This window comes from Strigops habroptila, chromosome 4 (genome assembly GCF_004027225.2).
Source record: "Strigops habroptila isolate Jane chromosome 4, bStrHab1.2.pri, whole genome shotgun sequence".
Lineage (NCBI taxonomy): Eukaryota > Metazoa > Chordata > Aves > Psittaciformes > Psittacidae > Strigops > Strigops habroptila.
This window is the reverse complement of record NC_046358.1, coordinates 43,558,371-43,577,636: the sequence shown is the minus strand read 5'-3', so window position 1 is coordinate 43,577,636 and position 19,266 is coordinate 43,558,371. Positions and strand designations below refer to the sequence as shown.

At 37.6% G+C, this 19,266-nt stretch overlaps 1 long non-coding RNA gene across 3 annotated transcripts in view; it reads left to right on the top strand.

Annotated features, from left to right (window-relative positions):
• LOC115606261 overlaps positions 1–19,266 on the top strand; it is a 150,079-nt gene that overhangs the window by 107,601 nt on the left and 23,212 nt on the right. For all 3 annotated transcript variants that reach the window (XR_003990867.1, XR_003990869.1, XR_003990868.1), the window contains exons 3-4: positions 2,505–2,607; positions 18,874–18,969. This is a non-coding gene — a long non-coding RNA (uncharacterized LOC115606261). The remainder of the gene's footprint in view (positions 1–2,504; positions 2,608–18,873; positions 18,970–19,266) is intronic.

Sequence of the window (19,266 nt, the reverse complement as noted above, 5' to 3'; positions counted from 1 at the left end):
AAGGGCAGAAAGTAAAAACATTGCTATTCCTCATGTGTGATTGCTTATTTTGTTGACATGAACGCATAGTAACTGCAAGTTTCTTCAAGCTGTTGTGGGATATTTATTTCTTAGATCTTCCATGAGGTCATACACTTAGAGTTCTTAGATGACAGAAACTCCTGGTGGAGTTTTGAACACACATTCAGCTTTTGTAATTCTGCTTCAGGCAGTAGCAGGCAAGTTAAACAATCACTGATTGACTTTTATTAACTCTGATTTGTAAGGCTGATATAGGCTCAGGAATGCAATGTATAGACAGTTTCCTGAAATTCAGCCAAGGCAGGAATCGTATAGAAATTCAAAAAATTGGGAGATAATACTTTTCTTGCAAACGTATTTCTTATTTAGGTAATATTCTTTACTTTATAAGGTGTTATTATTTTTCTACTTTAGATATTGGATTTGAAATGTTCATCAATAAATTTGTGATTATAAAAAAAAATAAATTACCTATCAAACACCTGATCCTGGGCCATCTTATATGATAATAAAAAAAATCTTTTTCCACTAAGGTAGCTGAAGAATTTACGTTAAAATATTAACTGATGTAAAATTACTGTAATGGTTGCTTTGGTATCAACTGGCTTTGCTAGAAGCCCTGAGGAAGATGCTGCACAGCGAGACTCCTGATCTGTCCTTGGATTATCCCCTTGCTCTGGGGGAAACTGGAGCCAAGCTACACTTGGCATGCATTACTTTCCCTACTGTGCAACTGCATTCGGCCCATTGAAGGAGGAGAGCAAGGGGCCAAAATTATTCCTTTCTCTAGGCTACAGACCTGTACAGAGAGAAACAAAGCACTGATAAAAACCATTCTCCATCCTATACTGGTTTTCATAGCTATTCTGCATACCCCATGATCTCCCTTGACGGATCAGGTCCATACAAAACAATTCCTGATATAAACCACAACTGATGTAATTTCATAGATTTTGATGTTTATGGGATCTCAGGTTCATTTTTTTGTTTTTAAAGTTTATTTTGGATTTAATTATTGCAAAGGATTTATTGAATCACTAGAGCTGTAAATAAAACCAATTTCCCCTATGAACATAGAGTTATCATTACATGGTCTAGGAAAAAATTGTAATTAGTGATTTGGGTTTTATGTCTCTGTTTTATTTTTAATTCCAATGTCAAAATGCATCTGTCATAGTGTTTGGTCCTGCAAGCTTTCTATGTACAAATCCCCAGACTTCAGCAGCAGTTCTTTAATTTTGAAGGGCTTATAGAGACAGCCTCAGAATCTCTAAGTGCATTTACACATTTGAAACCACATACATTAGTTGGATCAATGTCAGTGAAAATGCTTAACATTCCTCTTCAAAACAGAATCTTGAAATCTGTTAGCCTCCCTCTCATTTTCCCATTATCTCTCTTCTTTGCCGACTGCCAAACAGGAATAATTTTTCAAAGCCTTGAATACCAAATCTATTACTCTGTTCTATGTTAGTTCTTATACTCTCCCTTGAGTGCTTACGCAGTGGATGAGCAGTGAAAGGAGCACTATAGTTTGCAATAGCATATAAAAGATTGAATCTGTCAGCAATTGAGGTGCTACCGTAAATTGACTTTTCATTAAAATTTTGCTTTTGCTTGTTCATTTGTCTGATACACTGCCAGTTTACAGGAATCAAATAGGCACTGGAAGTTCATTAATACCAAGTAAACAACCAAATGAAACTATTACCCAAATTACAAATGCACGTTCTGCCCATCACCCATGCTGGAAGCTGAGTGTCAATGAAACTAGATAAAGACATTTCCTCTTACTCATGCAAAATGGTATTGCTTCTGCTAAGAAGATTACTGTATATGATGAAGGAAATATTTGGCACAGTGATTTCTGCTTCAATAGAACAGAAGATGCCTCTCCTAGACAGTGAAATTCTATGGGCTGTTAGGGACCACTGGCAGCACAGATTTTTGTGAAAAAAAAAAACAACCCCAAAACCCCAAAAACCAAACCCCAAAACAATCCAAACCTCCCCCCAAAAAAATAATTTTCTTTTGATAAATAGATGTCATCATTTGATTTCCTGTTTAAATTTGCTTCTGTTGGGGGGGGGGGGGAAGACAGGGAAAAATTGTGAGTAATCTCAACAGCTTGTCAGAAGAGAAACATATTCCTGAGGTGACCTACCTGCCTCATATGAAAGCTTTTTTTTCTCAACAAAGCTGTTAACAAACATTTGTTCAGCTACATATCAAGTGTTTTCAAATGAATGATTGTGTGATTTCTGTTACTGAAATAAAACATAACTGTGATGATGTTCCTTAAAACCAGTTCCCACTCTCCACTTTTTTTTATGCAGGCATGTTCATTTCTGTGTCATGCTCATGATGATCCATGAGCACATAAATATGGAAAACTTTAAAAGAAAGACTTTTCACTGTGCGGATCTGTTGGGTTTGATTCAGTTGAGACCAGCATGATCTAACTAGAGTTTTTTTGCACCTAGAATCTGGTCTCTCACAGAGGTTTTTGGGGATTGAGATGGAGATACTGGCTCACAAAGGCAGATGACTGGAATCTGACTGGCTGGCTGCAACAGAAAGGAAGAGGTGAGGTTACAGCCTAACTCATCCACTCACACACCTGGGCACACCTTATAGTTGAATTAAAACCTGACCATGATGTTTCAGAAAAAAAGGCTTCAGCAAAAGAACAGATTCATGTTGTTTACTTCTCCTTGTCACTTCCATGTAATTAAACTTTTGAATATTATTCCTGGGCATCAGACCACTACTGCTAAAGGTGCAAAGTGGGGTACATGAAAAAAGAAAAAGTGAGGCAAATTTATCTATCTAAGCACTTTCATTAATTTTTAAGGTGACCTTAGAGATGAGACATTCAGGCTCAAATTCCTTTCTTAACTGATTGAGAATGGGAACTGAATGTCATCTTTTATACATGTGAGCTAGCCAGTATTTTGAGATGACTGTTCTGTCACTGGGAATCTATAAAATATTTAAACAAGTTTGAAGACTGTGAGCAAGTAACTGGATTATTATATTGCCAGGTGGTTATGTTGGTCGTCTGAGTTCCAATCTTCCTGAGTTCTTTGCACTGGTGAATATTCACTATTATACATAAAGTATGGAAAAAAGAGAGTGTCGCTTTAAGACCTATGCTATTCCATTCATTGTGGTATGCCTAGGAGAGCAGTTCAAGAGAAGGGAGTTGACTTTTGATTTTTAATAACTTCTATGAATGCACAAATATGAAAGCCTTCAAATATTTAGGTATTTAAGCCTTCATCTCTTTTAAATCCAAAAGCTGAAACTAGATCAAACTTACTGCTGACATTTTAAACCTTTTTTTTTTTTTTCCTTTTACTTATCAAAAAAGTATTTAGTGTGCCATACAGTTTGAGATTTGACTGAATCAGTGAGTATTCTGGTAGGAGCTCCGGGTACAGTAGGGATCCTCCACATCACCTAAATTATCTCTGGAAAATATATGTACAATCTATTGCATTAATTTTTGTTTTAATTTAGCCAACAGTGTTGTTTACTAAGATGCAGTATACAAATATGTTATAGCATGAAGTGAAAATGTATAGGGATGAAGTTATTTGGGAATAATATATCGTATATAGTAATTACTGCTGAAGGGTTTAATCAATTTTAATAGGCATCTTTTAATTCTGCCGTCCCTTTGTGTTGATACATGCTACAACTTCTGGCAATATTCTTCAATACTGTCACTAAAAGCAGATCAATTACAGCATATCCTTTTAACAAGTTTGAAATAAAATATGCTAAGGATATTAAAAATGTGCCAAGTATGTTACGCCCACTGCCAGTTTCAGTACTAGTAAATTATCCTGTGTTGCAAGTCATTGCCTGTTGCTGTTCACAGATTATGTGAATAAACTTCCAGATTTCATTCATTACCTTCTATTTTTGACTGAGAATTTGAAGGAATCTATATTTTAAGTGTTTGTAAGTGATTAAACACAGTAATGAAAGCAACTAAAAAAGTTTAGCATTTTTTTTTTCCACCTACAGATTTTTTTTTCTTTACTGTAGGATAAAATGAGTCTGACATTTCAGCTTCTAGCTACAGTATAGATTTTTCTTATTAACAGAGCTTGTTTATTACAAGAAGTTGCTTTGATATAGTGCTAATTAGGAAATATATTCTGAAATACATAAATTGTGATTCGAATAGACATTGCGTGGGTGAGGTAAAAAATGGAGTAGCAAACTAGTTTAGAAGAGACAAGAGCCTTTTAAGACATGCTGTTTTATATAGTGAAGGGTACTTCAACTTCAAAGGCATACATAGATAACATTTTCTCCCACTGGTCAAGTACTCAAATGCAATATAAGCAGCAGTTTTCGTAGCACTTGCAATCTTCAGTATGCTTGTAAAATTGTATATAATGATAAAAATTGTGTTAGTGTGTTAGCTTGCTCTCCTCTAGTGGGTAAGGCAGACAGCTTCTGAGGAGGCTGGCAAGAGTTAACACATCAACAATGCAGCTGGAAAATCTTGGCTTTTGTTGGATGACATTAAAAATCCCAACATTAGTTGATGAGGCTTAACCACTTTTTGTATTCTTGCCAGCATTCACCTGAATCTTCACCCATTTTTCCTCCTGCCTTCCCATATATCCCTGTACCAGTGCAAAAATATCATTTAAGTAGTGCTTAGATAAATTCTCCACACATTGCTGCTGATGGTGTGCCTGCAGTTTACATTCCCCTTTTTTGAAAATGCTGGTGAGTCTGATAAGCTATGTTCATGTCTAAATTTGCATCTTAGTTTTACAGAAGAGTTATGGGAGGGAAATTTACCAAAAACATTAAGGACAGTGTTTTAGCTCACAGTCTGAATGATGGGAAACAAAGCAGCACGTGTGCTGTAAGACATCGAGTCTCAGTTAGCCAAATGGCAAGGATTAGCCTGAGATGACTAACTCTCCTCCTGAGATTGTGACATGCGCTCGATCTGGGTTGCTGAGTTGTCTGAGCATTAGCCTGAATAATTTAAAAATTTCCAGATTGAAGGGCTGTTTATAGTCAGAAAATTTGAAGAGGCTGCCAATCCTCGCTAAGAGAAGCCTGTGTAGTTTGCTTGTTATGTATTTGCTTGTTCTGTAAAAGTTTACAGAGAAGAATCTTTATCACAGCTCTATTTTGTTTTCTGTAGCCAGTTTTTGGACGTACATGACCAGAAGGGAATTGCTTTTTGTGTATGGGAATTTCTTTGTTAGGCTAAAACCTGATGAGGTGGTGTATCTACTTTTATATGCTCCTACATTTGAGAATAAAGGATAAGCTATGATATACACCAGAAAAAAAACCAAACCCAAACCAAACCAAAACAAAAAACAACCAAATGTCCTCATTCCATCTTCAGTTTTTCTCTGGAAGGGATTTAAGGACTCTGGCCATCTGGATGTCTGGCAACTCAGTCAGAGCTGTGGCTACTGTGTGTGTGCAGATTAACTGTGTAGCACATGCACAGTAAGTCCAATGTGTCCAGTACACATCAGACCTGCTGCACATGTGCTGCACAGATGGTCTGCGCATACACAGTAAATCAGATATGTTAAGCCTACTGCACATATGCAAACCATCTGTGCATTGCACGTATATATATTTTTGCATGGGAAATCCCTAGTCAGACCATGAAAGGTTGTGGCAGAGGAACTCCAGGGGTAGAGAGACCGTGAGAGACTCTGACAGTGGCATAAATTAAAGCAGCTCCTTGCCTGTTTTTGCTTTTGCCTGGCCAAAGCTGCAACAAATCAGTTCCTCAGAATCAGAAAGTGTGATAGCTGCTCAACAGTTTCCCTCTCTGTAGCAATTGGCTGCAGGAGAGAATCTGCATCAAGACCATTAGTTTTATAGGCAGTGATTATCAGCTCCCTATTATCTCCCTAAACTAGCTAGAACTGCAGCTAGTTCATCAGGTAGCTCAAATAAGCAAGGTCTGGTATTTTACTTATCCAATAGAATAGTAGTGTTTATTGTGCAGGCCTCAGGGATATGTTTAGCCAATTATCTTTCTTTTACTCCCCAGTAATTCTTTTACTTCTGTTCCAAGTATCAGCATTTTTACATAGGCTGTTTGAGCCTGATAGGGATACTTACTCGTTAGTACATAGGTACAGCTACATATGTGTATAAAACCACATATTTTTTTCAGTGTATTATATATGCAAGTTATTGTTTAATATGCTTATTTATATACATCCTTAAATCCTGGTCCTGACAATGCCTAACATGCTCTTTAAACTAGATCTCCTTTAGGTCTGTCTCTAACAAGTTCTGTGGGTCTGTATCTTGAAGAACTCCTTTTTTATGCCACAAGGCAACACTGCTCATCTAACTGCTATGCTAGAGGGAAAGGATGCCCTATAAAGGGACCTTGACAGGCTTGAGAGGTGGTGGGCCAGTGTGAATCTCAAGTTCAACAAGGTCAAGTGCAAGTTCCTGAACATGGTTTGGGGCAGTAACCAGTTATGAGTAGAGGCTGAATGGGTTGAGAGCAGCCCTGCAAAGGAGAACCTGGGGATACTGATGGATGAAAAATTAGATCTGAGCCGGCAGCGTGTGCTTGGAGCCCAGAAAGCCAACCATATCCTGGGCAGCATCAAAAGGAGCGTGACCAGAGGTGATTCTCCCCTCCTAATCCACTCTTGTGAGACCCCACCTGCAGTACTGCATTCAGATCTGGAGTCCCCAGTACAATTGGATCCACTGAGGCGGGTCCAAAGGAGGCCCACAGAAATGGTCAGAGGGATGGAACACCTCTCCCATGAGGAAATGCTGAGAGAGTTGGGATTGTTCAGCCTGGAGAAGAGAAGGCTCTGAGGAGACCTTATTGCAGCCTTCCAGTACCTAAAGGGGGCCCAGAAGAAAGCTGGAGAGGGACATTTTACAAGGATATGTAGTGATAGGACAAGGGGCAACAGTTTTAAACTGAAAGAGGAAAGACTAAGATTAGATACAGGGAAGAAATTCTTCACCATGCCAAGACACTGATAAGACACTGGAACAGGTTTCCCAGAGAAGCTGTGGATGCCTTGTCCCTGGAAGTGTTCAAGGCCAGGCTGGATGGGGCTTTGAGCAACGTGGTCTAGTGGAAGATGTCTCTGCCTATGGCAGGGGGTTGGGACTAGGTGATCTTTAAAACTCCCTTCCAACCCAAACCATTCTGTGATTCTATCAATTATACAAATTACAAAAATCTCTCCCACAGCCAGAAGTTCTGATTTTGATGTTGTACCATTCTGATGCCTTTTCTTATTTACGAGTCCTGCTTTTTGTTCCTGGTTTCTCATTGAAAACTGCCTATAGCTCTATGCGGTAAATTCATACCTACTTTTATTCTGGGAAGAGCTGTAACTTTCCTGGTCAAAATCTTTTGGTCAAAATCAGCTTCAATCAAATACTATCAATAGGCCAGGTTTTACAAGTATTTTGATATAGTAATAACACTGTGTAGTAAATCATATAGAGTGGATGTTTGAAGTGCTGAATTCCAATATGCTGTGAATAATCCATTGAACCAAAAGGAAATACCTGAATGAATAGAATAAGCAGGATTTTTCCGTAATACAAATTAGAAACATATACTTCTGAGTAGGGTGATTTTGAAAGATGCTGGAAAGAGCAATGAATGATAAGGTATGACATATCAAGTGATCTGTCATTTCTAGTCAGAATTCTTCCAGCCTCAGAAAGCAACAAGCTGGATGGGGCACTAAAAGAGAAAGAATTAAAAAAGAGAAAGAAAGGAAGGCTTAAGGAAAGGGGGGGATTGAGGTAGGAAAATTGTAGAAGATTATTTCAGGCCACCTCCTTGACCCTAGCCTACCCCCACTGCTGCAGCCACTGGTCAGGGTGAGGTAAAGCTGACAATAGCTATTCATCATGCTGTAGACTTGAATGTAAAATGAAAACCACAACTACCTCATATGATGCAAGTAAGTACAGGAAGGGATTAAATCAATGGAAGATTTTATCCCAAAGCAAAATAGGAATTCTTATTAAATTCAGCTCCTCCTAGAAGTAACTGATTTTTTTCCCCCTTAAACTACAAATGCATGCACGTAATACACCTTCATATCTAGTCAGGGGTGTTGAAATTCCAGAGGAGTTTCTTCACCCACTCCTCCAATTTCTTTTTTTCATTAAGCTGGATAATGTTCCTAATGGATGATTTGCTTTTGAAGGTGAGCAGATGATATACGGTGAGGAAAAATAGTTATTATTTGCTTTCAGGAAGACTTGGATTTCCCTTCTTCATTTACTTCAAAAGCTGATAACAGTTTTAATTTATTTGTCTGAATAAGGAGTGAAAAAAATATCCTTAGAAAACCTGTTGCATCTTCCTGCAAAAACTTCTTTCTTGAAAGATGGAAGTACAGCAGGCTTCAGTTCATAGTCAAGGAATTTCTGCAGCTGGGCTGATATGTGGAAATAAATGTTCTCCCCTGAAGTACAGAAGATTATGTCAGTAAGTGCAGAAAAAGTTCCTTAAAAAAAAAAATCTCTCTGTTCTTTGTCCTGTTTCATACCATCCCTAAGGAGAGAAATTCAACATCAGGTGTCACAGTACTGTGGTGTAAATATCTCTAAACAATCTATCTATTCATCTTGCCTAACAAAACACACATTTTTCAAATTGCTTAAATCTGGGCCAGTCTGGAAAGAACTTAAAAAGAAGGAAAGCAGTTTGCTTCATTTATGTGCACATGTATGCACACGTACTTTGAACGACCACTTCATTCTACAAAGAATGTAATTGTACATAGGTTTCTGCTCTTAGTACCCAAGTACATTAATTAAAACTGTCTGGTTAATGTGAGCTTATTATTTTTAGACCTTCATAATGGATTATCCATATACAACTGCTGCTTCACTGTTTAAACTGAACCTGTCTTGTATCCAAGTAAAATAACTGCAACACCTTCTCTTCCTTCCCTTACTCCTAAAAATAACTATTGTCACAATGGAAGAACACAGCAGTACTTCAGTTATTTGTCAGAAATCACTTCACAGACAATGACAGCTCTGGTTCCTTGTTATAATTGGACAGTGAAAAAGTTAAAGGGTGTCTAAAATAGATGTGTTGGCTCTTTGACTGACAGGTGCCACAGAACTATAGTGTGTCCAACATCCTTCCTAAGACTCAAGATCTCCTTCAGAACTTCAGGAAGATTTTTATGCTTAATGAAATTTGTTTATTTAAAGAGTTGGTGCATGAAAATGAATAATGAATAATTTTTTTAATCCATAATTACATCAGAATAAGTAAAAATTATGTCTGCAGCTACTGATTTTTGTAAAAACTGCTGCTAATTGTATCACTGATTTATGACTAGAAAAACAGTATATTCTGTAGAATAGATCCAAACCATTAGCACACTGGTCTTTCATGATGCATTTGAAAGGCATTATAAAAAACAACTTTAATCCTTTTTGGTTTTTGGGTTTTTTGTTTTTTTTTTTTTTAGTTAGCAGCCTGTTTTAGGGCTGTGTCTTTGTAGAATATTTTAAATGGTGAAAAAGCCATTAATTTGTCTACAGGAACATAGATCGTCAGTGTAAAGACATAGATTTACAACTTAATGCTGCATGAGTAGCTAGCTCCATTTGGAAAACTGCAGGCTTCACCACAAAGAATTTCTGTTCTCAAAACACATTTACTAGCCAACAGTTTGAAATGATCCATGTCCAAATTCAGTGCATGGGTATTCCCATGCTTTATATATGCAAAATGTGTGCTGGTTAAAAAAAAAAATAAAATACATAGAATATTGAAATTTACCAGTATATAACTGATACTGTATCACAATAATCAAAATATCAACAGCATCTCTTTCATCTGTGAATTATATCATGTTTCACTTGCATTTTTCATTTTGTCATCAGTTGAAGGTCTGCCTTTAACTACAGAAGAGTGGACATATGGTTAGTATCACAGTACCCGGAGATGGAAAAAACCAGCTACATCACCAATTCTCTATTTCAAGTGTAGTAAGTAAGAACTCAGCTTTAAGTAGAAAAATGTAAGCAGTCTGTAAATTGGTGGAGCTATGAAAGTCACATAAAGTTTGGTGAATGAAGCTAGTTTCGTCTGAAACTACTAAAGTATTACTACATTCTCTTTGAGGCTCTGATATTTAGGCATTATTTCCACTTTAATTTTCTGTTTCTTTTCTATGGGTTGAAATAATACTTTTTGAAATATTAATAATATTGTGTATTGTTATTTTACTATGTATTACATAATAATACAAAATAAAAATGTGTGTAGTAAATAATAATTAAAATCTTCATATTTATTGTTCCATGAGAAAAAAGTTGCTTCAACTTGTTAAGTTTAGCATTAACTTAAATGTTCAAGGATTCAAGATAACTCAAATAACTTTGAATAAATTCTGAAATCTCTGTAAAGCGAAGAGAGGGAAATATTTCCTGACCCCAATCAGTCATCATCTTAAAATGTCAATTAAGAGGATTGATAATATTCATAATTTTGTTTTCCATATTATGCCTATCTATGCCACTATGCCTCCGCAAGGCATTTCACAATGCAGAGAAACTGTATTGCTTTGATGCTTTTTTTGAAAATGTTATATGCGTCTCTTTTTTTCTCTAGCAGATGTTTGTGATGATAAGAGCAATTTTATAATTTAGCCTCTGCATTTTCTCCTGCAAGTTCTTTCCCTTCCAAAATGGGAAGCTGCAAAACCTTCCTGCTAGATAAGCTTTATAAAAATGCATATCTAGATTATAACAAATTAAAGCAGAAAATTATGTTATTTCTTCTTATTCTGGATTTTATTGGTAAATGATTAAAAAGGTCATCTTTAAATCTATTTTTCTGATCAGTTTTCTTGAAATTTCTTTTCATTTAAAGCTGGTCTCAATTACAAAACCAAAAAAAAAAAAGAACATGCTTATGATGTGTAGCTCAAAGTCTGACATATTCCCTGGAGTGTTACAAAACAAAAGCCATATTATTTATAACATAACTACCAGAGATGGGAAAAAGCTCTTCCACAAATACTGAAATTAGAAATAAATCAGCTTTGGTCAAGCTGATTTCCATTTTTGTTTTGTTTCTCCCGCAGTATTCAACTGACAAATACAAATTGCAGGAAGTCTAATGAAAAGCACAACTTTAAACATTCCTGTCTACAAAAAGCAATTTCTAAATACAGAAGTATGATTTTGATTGGTAATTAGGGAATCACCTGTTCAGGAGTATAAAGAATATCGCGTGACTTAGGCAATCATCTGCACACACCCCATATGAGCAGCATTTCAGTTTGGATAGAGCTACCTCTGATAATCTTTTGAAATAAGAAACTTGTAAAAGGAATTTCACAAAGTAATAAATACATCTGAATAAACAGTTATCTGTAAGAATTTGTACAACAAAGATTCACTATTGAAGTTGAAAATGGTCGATACTGCTATGAAACAAACAGAAAAGACTGATGGTACCAAAGATGAGGAGTGTTTATTTGCTGATACAAGAAAACATATTTTAAAGTCTTCCTAAAATCCTTTAGATGAACTTCATGGTGTTTTAATGTTCCTTAGTCTTTTTCATCACAAACATCTGTTGCTTTGCTTTAGTTTCATTATAATGCATTACGCTGTAGCGTGATCACTCAAAAGTTAATTTTACCCTTTAACATAGTGTTGTACTCAAATTGACCACGAACTTCTGCATGTGTCTCATCTCTAATTTCTTATTTTTTTACTGCTAACCAAGAATACCTATCCAGTACTTTTGAAGTAGTACCCTACAATATTAATTACTTAGTTACTGTCCTTTTAACTGCAGAATCCACTTTCAGGTAGAGCATTTATTTAGCTTAGTTCCTGTTGCTCTCTCTCTTATATTGTTGGTCAGGAAGCAACTTTAGGCATCTCATGTGTGGTATCTGAGGATTTAATGTGCATTCATTCAGTTTGGTTTTAGTAATTTTCCATGTCTAGAAACTTGCCTTGAAAAGAAAAATAAATCTATAATTATTGATGATAGTGTGTATCAGGACCAAATTATATAGAAGCTCTGGTCAAATTGCTCCACAAATTGAGTTAGTAGCACAGCTCCTTTATCCTAGGGAAAGTCTCCCAGCCTTCCACAAGACTATAGAGATGCATAGCATTAGAGAGTTAGGAAGTATCTCTGAGGGTTTTTGCATGGCTAAATGAAAGCAAAGTATATAATGTACTACATCAGCTCAATGGTCCACCTAGCCTAGTACCAAGCCTGAAATAGTGGCAAGGAGTACATTTTGACAGAAGTGGATGTGATCATGGGAAAAATACAGTGACAGTTACCCTTTTACCTTCTCCCAGCTTCATTTTAACTACTTCAGCAAAGGCTGTATGAAGACAAGTTTGGGGAAAAAAACCCCACCAAACACATTGGTAATGACTAATATGGTATATAAACTAAATGTCTTCTGCTGAATTTCAAGGAACATAAATAAAATAAATGTTCCCTGATAATATAAATTTAGTAATGTTTTTCTTATTCACAAGTTTATCTAATTACAGCAAAGTATTGTAACAGGATCTCAGAGATTTGCTGAGGTGCCGCCTTGAATGTATTATAATTCTGTGCAGTGGCACAGTGAAATTCGATACTGTTTAGTCACTGCAGTAAGTGTGCTTTATTCTGGTTACAGATGGTTGATGAGAACTTAAAAGAAACCAGTGAACTATCCAGCCCCAAAGTAGATTTCAACCTAACCATTTCATTTATGAAAAATATACACTTTCAGCAACAAACAGGTTGACTGGAACAGGGTGAAACTTCTCATAGTAAATAAAGTTTTGTTTTCCACAATAAGCATATCATAAACATGTATGTATATATAAACCTGTTTTTTATATATATATATGATGGTTCTGATGTAATAAACAACCCCAAACCCGTTGTGGTGGACTTCCATGCGCAATGGTGTGGCCCCTGCAAGATCTTAGGCCCCATGTTGGGCGCCACAAAGAACTGTCGTGGTTTGAGCCCAGCCAGTAACTCGGAACCACGCAGCCACTCACTCACTTCCCCCCCTTTTTCCTCCCCCCCCCTCCGGAGGGATGGGGAGTAGAATCGGAAGAATGTAACTCCCACAGGTTGAGATAAGAGCAGTCCAGTAACTAAGGTATAATACAAAACCACTACTGCTACCACCAATGATGATAATGATAAGAGAAATAACAAGGGGAGAGGATACAATTGCTCACCACCCGCCGACCAATACCCAGCCCGACCCAAGCAGTGATCTGGGCCTTCCAGGTAACTCCCCCTGGTTTATATACTGGGCATGACGTGCCATGGTATGGAATACCCCTTTGGCTAGTTTGGGTCAGGTGTCCTGTCTCTGCTTCCTCCCGGCTTCCCCTGCTCCCTGGCAAAGCATGAGACTGAGAAAGTCCTTGGTCGGAGTAAACATTACTTAGCAACAACTAAAAACATCAGTGTTATCAGCGTTGTACCCAGGCTGAAAGTTAAAAAACACAGCACTGCACCAGCTACTAAGAAGGAGAAAAATGACTGCTATAGCTGAACCCAGGACAGTATCCACCCCTTATTCCATACCATTCACGTCATGCTCAGATCCCACATCTCTCAACACACCATCGCCCCTGTCCCATATATACACATATATATACACCCAGACCCACACACACAGAGAAAGATATCATTCCCTGGTCCATGCACCAATCCCTATAAAATTGCTGAATTCATCCAGTCCATGATGTCAGGGTCCATCTCTTGTAATAGTCTTTCAGGGCAGGAAGGATGGTGTGTAGTGTTGGGTTGTTGCCTGCTGATGACACCGCCAAACTCGTCTGGTCACTGCTGAGCTCATGTGGTTTCCTCAAAATTCATTCTTTGTTGAGGTGATGATTGGAGGGAAGTCAGGGTCAGTTGCTGGCGACCTGAAGATATCTAGCTGGTGGACTATAAAAGTGTTATAGAGCAGGCAACAGCGTACAATTGAGTTCATTGGCTGTTTTCCCCCAAAATTAAATCCCCTTGAGGTACACATCAGACTTCTCCATCTTCCCGCATTACCCACCAAGTATACCCAGGTCCCTGAGCAAAAGCAACCCCACAAGTGGGTTTGCCTTTACCTGAAGCAGGAATAACCCAGACTGTCTTCCCCAACAAATTCTTTATGTGCACCACAGGAACTTTATCCCCCTCTACAGTACATAAAAGTTCTGATTGGGCTGGGCCAGCCCTGTTGGCAGATCCCCTAGTGTTGACCAACCAGGTGGCTTTTGGTAAATGTGTATCCCAGTGTTTGAAAGTCCCAACACCCATTGCTCTCAGTGTAGTTTTTAACCGCCCATTGTACCGTTCGATTTTCCCAGAGGCTGGTGCATGGTAGGGGATGTGATATACCCACTCAATGCCATGCTCTTTGGCCCAAGTGTCTATGAGGTTGTTCCGGAAATGAGTCCCATTGTCTGACTCAATTCTCTCTGGGGTGCCGTGTCGCCACAAAACTTGTTTCTCAAGTTTTCTCTTGTAATAAAAGCTGCAAACTATCTACAGCTTCTGAAAGGCATTTCAAATTATTCTGAATCACATTTCCTACTACTATATTCACTGCACCTGATAACACCACCATTTCCGCGCAGCTATTACTTAATCAGTAGTTTCACAAATTTTGATTTGTTTCACATACATGTCAGTAATGTAATTCAAGGACAAAATAATGTAGTCTGTGATGTTGATATTCCATGAAAAAGGAGTTGTTTGCAGTCAAATGATAGGAAAAGACTGCTATCTGAGGGAACAGGGGTTGTTTAGTCTGGAGAAGAGAAGGCTCAGGCGGGACCTTATTGTTCTCTACAGCTACCTGAAAGGAGGTTGTAGTGAGGTGGGGGTCGGTCCCTTCTCCCAAGTAACAAGCAATAGGACAAGAAGTAACAGCCTCAAACTGCGCCAGGGAAGGTTTAGATTGGATATTAGGAAAAATTTCCTCACCGAGAGAGTGATCAGGCATTGGAACAGGCTGTCCAGGGAAGTGGAATCACCAACCCTGGAAGTGTTCAAAAACTATGTAGATGAGGCCCTCGGTGATATGGTTTAGTGGTGGTCTTGGCAGTCCTGGGGTAAAGGTTGGACTTGATGATCTTAAAGGTCTTTTCCAAGGTAGTTGATTCTATGATTCTATGAAATATATCCAAGATTAAGGTAGTACCAACCTGAAGAGAGGGTTTCAGAAATGTCTTGCAATTAAAGCGAATGAAAGGCAGAAGACAGCTATCACCATTCCTTACACAAATAGAATATGTGATAGAATGTGTAGTATCTGCCCACAAAAAAAATATTGGTGTTAATAAAAGTTTTTTCTTAATTAAGAAGTGCAGAATTTAACCCAGAGAGAGTGAAAGTGGTTGAATGGAGGAATGTACTAACAAAAAAGTGGTTAAATAACTACTGCAGTTAAATACTTAGCATGCTAGCCCTCAATAGAAACAGTCATTTTGTGGTAGTTGGGTGGTTTGTCAGTAGAAAATGATGAGGATTTTGGTGCTGTGATTTAAGAAGTCCTATTGTGACTCACTGGTGTGTTAAATATATGCGTGGGGCTGAGCTCAAGCCAAAATCACTTGTGAACAAAGTCTTCATGTAGATTGGAACCGTCTTTGAACGGAGGTGCACCCTTTCTTTGTAAGAGCTCTGGGTCTAAATACAGCTATTCTTGACATCCAGACACAGATCCAGTTTCCTTGTTGTGGCCATCTGGCTAATATTGCCATGCTGCATTAAAACTGTGTTTCTTGCTAGCTTCCCAGACTTGTATCAACCTTCTGAAAAAATTTATCTTTCATTAATAGAGACTCCCACGTTCATTTTCAATCAGGAGAAACAAATGAACTTCACCCTAAGAAGTGAGCTAGGACAGCATGTAGAAGGAAGTGCTAAAAATAAATAAATAAAAGTAGGACCTTCTTCCCAAGGTCTTTTTGGCTTTGTTAATAGGATCATAGGACCATCATGATTCTATTGCAATATGCTGCTGTGGATTTAAAATGCATTTCAAATCCATAAAAGGCAACATATTCATCTGGCAGGACTTGAAGCTAAGGCTGTTTGTCTGGCATGTAGCATGTTCCCTGTAATATTTGTTCATCCTCAAAGGAAGATTGCCAGAGTGCATTCTTAGTAATGGACTTTGGTAACACACTAGGAATGTGTAAAATCATGTCCTCAGGCTCAGAGGCATTATTTTGCATGTTAACTCTAGTAAGACTCTGAGCAATCTAGATAGCGTTAGAGCTTTCCCCTGGTAGTTATGGTATCCCCTGATATCTTTCCCCTGAAAGTAATGGTACTCTATCACATACGCAGACTCAAGAACCCTGTGTATGAACTTTGGTATGACTAGGTGCAGTAATTGTACAGTGCTCAAAATATAGAGTGTGTGATAGATCCCACAGGTATGTTCTTCACTGCCCGCCTATTTGAATTCATCTGAAGGCTTTTTCTTTAGGTCAAGAAATTTTCAGTCAGCTACTGGACTCTGTAAAGCAAGTACTGTAACCTGTTCCTTGGGTCCTTCAATGCTTTCCTAGCGTAAATCACTTTGCACCATTTACACTTATAGAAGTTCACCTGCTAATACCACCACTTTAAAATTTGCTCCACCTTATTTTTCATGAGTGGAAATACAGTGGTAAAACCAAGTTGTGACTTGGTTAGCACACAGCCAGAGTGGAAACAGTAGCTGATGTAGAACAGTGGAAGGTATTCTTATATGTTCAGCTCAAACTATATTTCTTCCTCTTTGTGAAAGTTTCCTATGACAGAGGACTAATGCTTCCAACATGTTGGTACATCATTTGGGCTATAAGGAGAAAACAGAATTTAAAATATCTCAGCATGCTTCTTTAGATCATCCTACCATTATAGAAGCTTTCAGAGAATCCAAGAAAATTACGTTAGGCCATATGGGAATTTATCTTATGATAATGACCATTGGAGTAAAAGAATTGGTCTTTCTGTAAAATTAGGTAGAATTTTTTGGAAAAAAAAAAAAAAAAACCGCAAAAAACCCCATACAGTTTTGTCTTTATAAAGAAGACAAAAAAGTATGAAGAAATTGGACATATAACCTGTGAGATTAAATGGAATTAGGAGGACAAAATCAAAGTATTCAACTGTTCCTTATAAAAAGTTACTTTGAACAAATGTCAACTATAAACTATGCATACAGGCATTTAAACTTACTAGCAGATGCTGACATGATAAACCCTTATTTTTGATACTCTAGTCAACACAGGAACAAATTACTTTGGTGCTCTACGTCTTTGACTCCTATTTGTTGCTTTGGTGTTGATTAGGATTAAGCTCACTGGACCTCAGTACTTAGTCTTTTTGCATTAATTCATAGCTTCCTCCTCAGACTTTTTATAAGTTTAATTCCAGATTGTGTTAGGTAAAATTTGCTTTAAGATAATAGTGGTAATAAAGACTGATGGCATCTTTACCTAATGGAGCTATTTTGTGAATCCGTATCAAGCTTTTCTCATTCTGCCAAGAGCAGAGCATCTGTGATTATTGCAATGTAGTTTAAAGCACTCAATTTGAGACAGGGAGACAAGTTCTGCTTTTGGCTGCCTAAGCGAATCTCTCTTTCTTTCACTGCAAGTCAGATATCTGCAGTGGAGAATAGTATTTAACCCCTCAGCACTGAGGGTTTCTATCAAGGCCAGAATAAGAAATTACTTGGAGAGGAACTGCGCATCTTTTTCAAGGGACAGTGAATTTCAGCTGTTACTGTAATTAATATTTTCAGGTACTCTTGCAATCTTCACCCAATAACAGCATTTCCAATTCTATAAAATTTTGGCTAAGTACATTCTAATCTGCTCTTCTTATATATGTGTGCAATGGAAACTCTCAGAGAACTCAGGAAGCGAGGTTGTAGCTCTCTAGGCTAAGGCAGCAGGTTTAAAGGTATTTCCCATAAAACTCTGCTAGGAAATCTTCACTGCAGGTAGAAACTTTCAAGTTCTTGCATTTTATTTAATCTAGGATAATATTATTCTGTCCTCGACATCTGTAGTATCCTAGACAGTAATTCAAAAACAGTACAATGTGAGGGTCCCCAGTAACATCAGTTAGATGACCTCATGTAGCACTTGGTGTTATAATCTATTTTAGCTCCTTTCCCTCATGCTGTAAGGTCACTGTAGTGATGTTACTGTCTAAACTGAATATTAACAGTAAGAAGAATCTTGATAAATAAATTCCATGACATTTTATTTTCCTGTATTAATGATACAAAATTAGACTTAAAAATAAAAAAGCAAACCTAAACTCACCCCCGAACAATTAAAATACCTTCTGGACACATTATTAAATCTCTAGAAAAGTATAAAGGATATATTTTCATATCATTCCTTCTGATGTATTTTTGTTTCATTCAGGTGGAAAGACCTTCCTCAGACAGGGTTGAATACTAAATACAAATTGCAAGGAAGACGGAAGGTTAAAAATGCAATCAATTTTTGAAACAACAATCCTTTTATTGTAAGCATATATTGTTTAGCTTAAAGAGATCAGTAACCGCACTGAGACAAACAACCATTCAGTAGGGAATCTTTCAAGTTTTCTCTGTGGTACAGGAAAGAGTATTGGATGGGGGCTTTCTCTTCTGTATGTGTAGCCCTTTTCATGAGAAATCATGTCATTGCTTATGGCAGTACAAGATGGCAAACACGGCTTTATGTCACAGAAGCCCAGGATTAACAAGAGAACTTGACCTAGCTTTTTGCTTTGCTGTACTCTTTTTTTTTTTTCTTTTCCTTCGCCAGAATCTCTGTGCTAAATGGGTAGAAGTGGATCTGGTTTATACTTCTCAGAGTGGATTCAATGTGACATGTTATGGGAAGCTCTGGCAGAAATATGTGGTAAGTAGGTCACAACAGCTATGTTGATTAGCATATTGGTGATTTACAACCACAGTATCTGTTATAACATGACAGACAGATAACATAAAATTCTGTGTGTTTGTTGGGAGAAGGAATTTTCCCAGCATGAGGCCAAGCAGAGTAACCATGCTGTACTAGCAATATATTTATTTTTCTTAAAACTGTAACCCCCTCATGAAATGTTTTGAGCCCTCAGCTTAGCCTGAGGCCAAATCCAAGGAAAGTAGCCTAAAGCTCATGATGAATGTTTACTGACTTTTGTGGTCAGTGTATCTC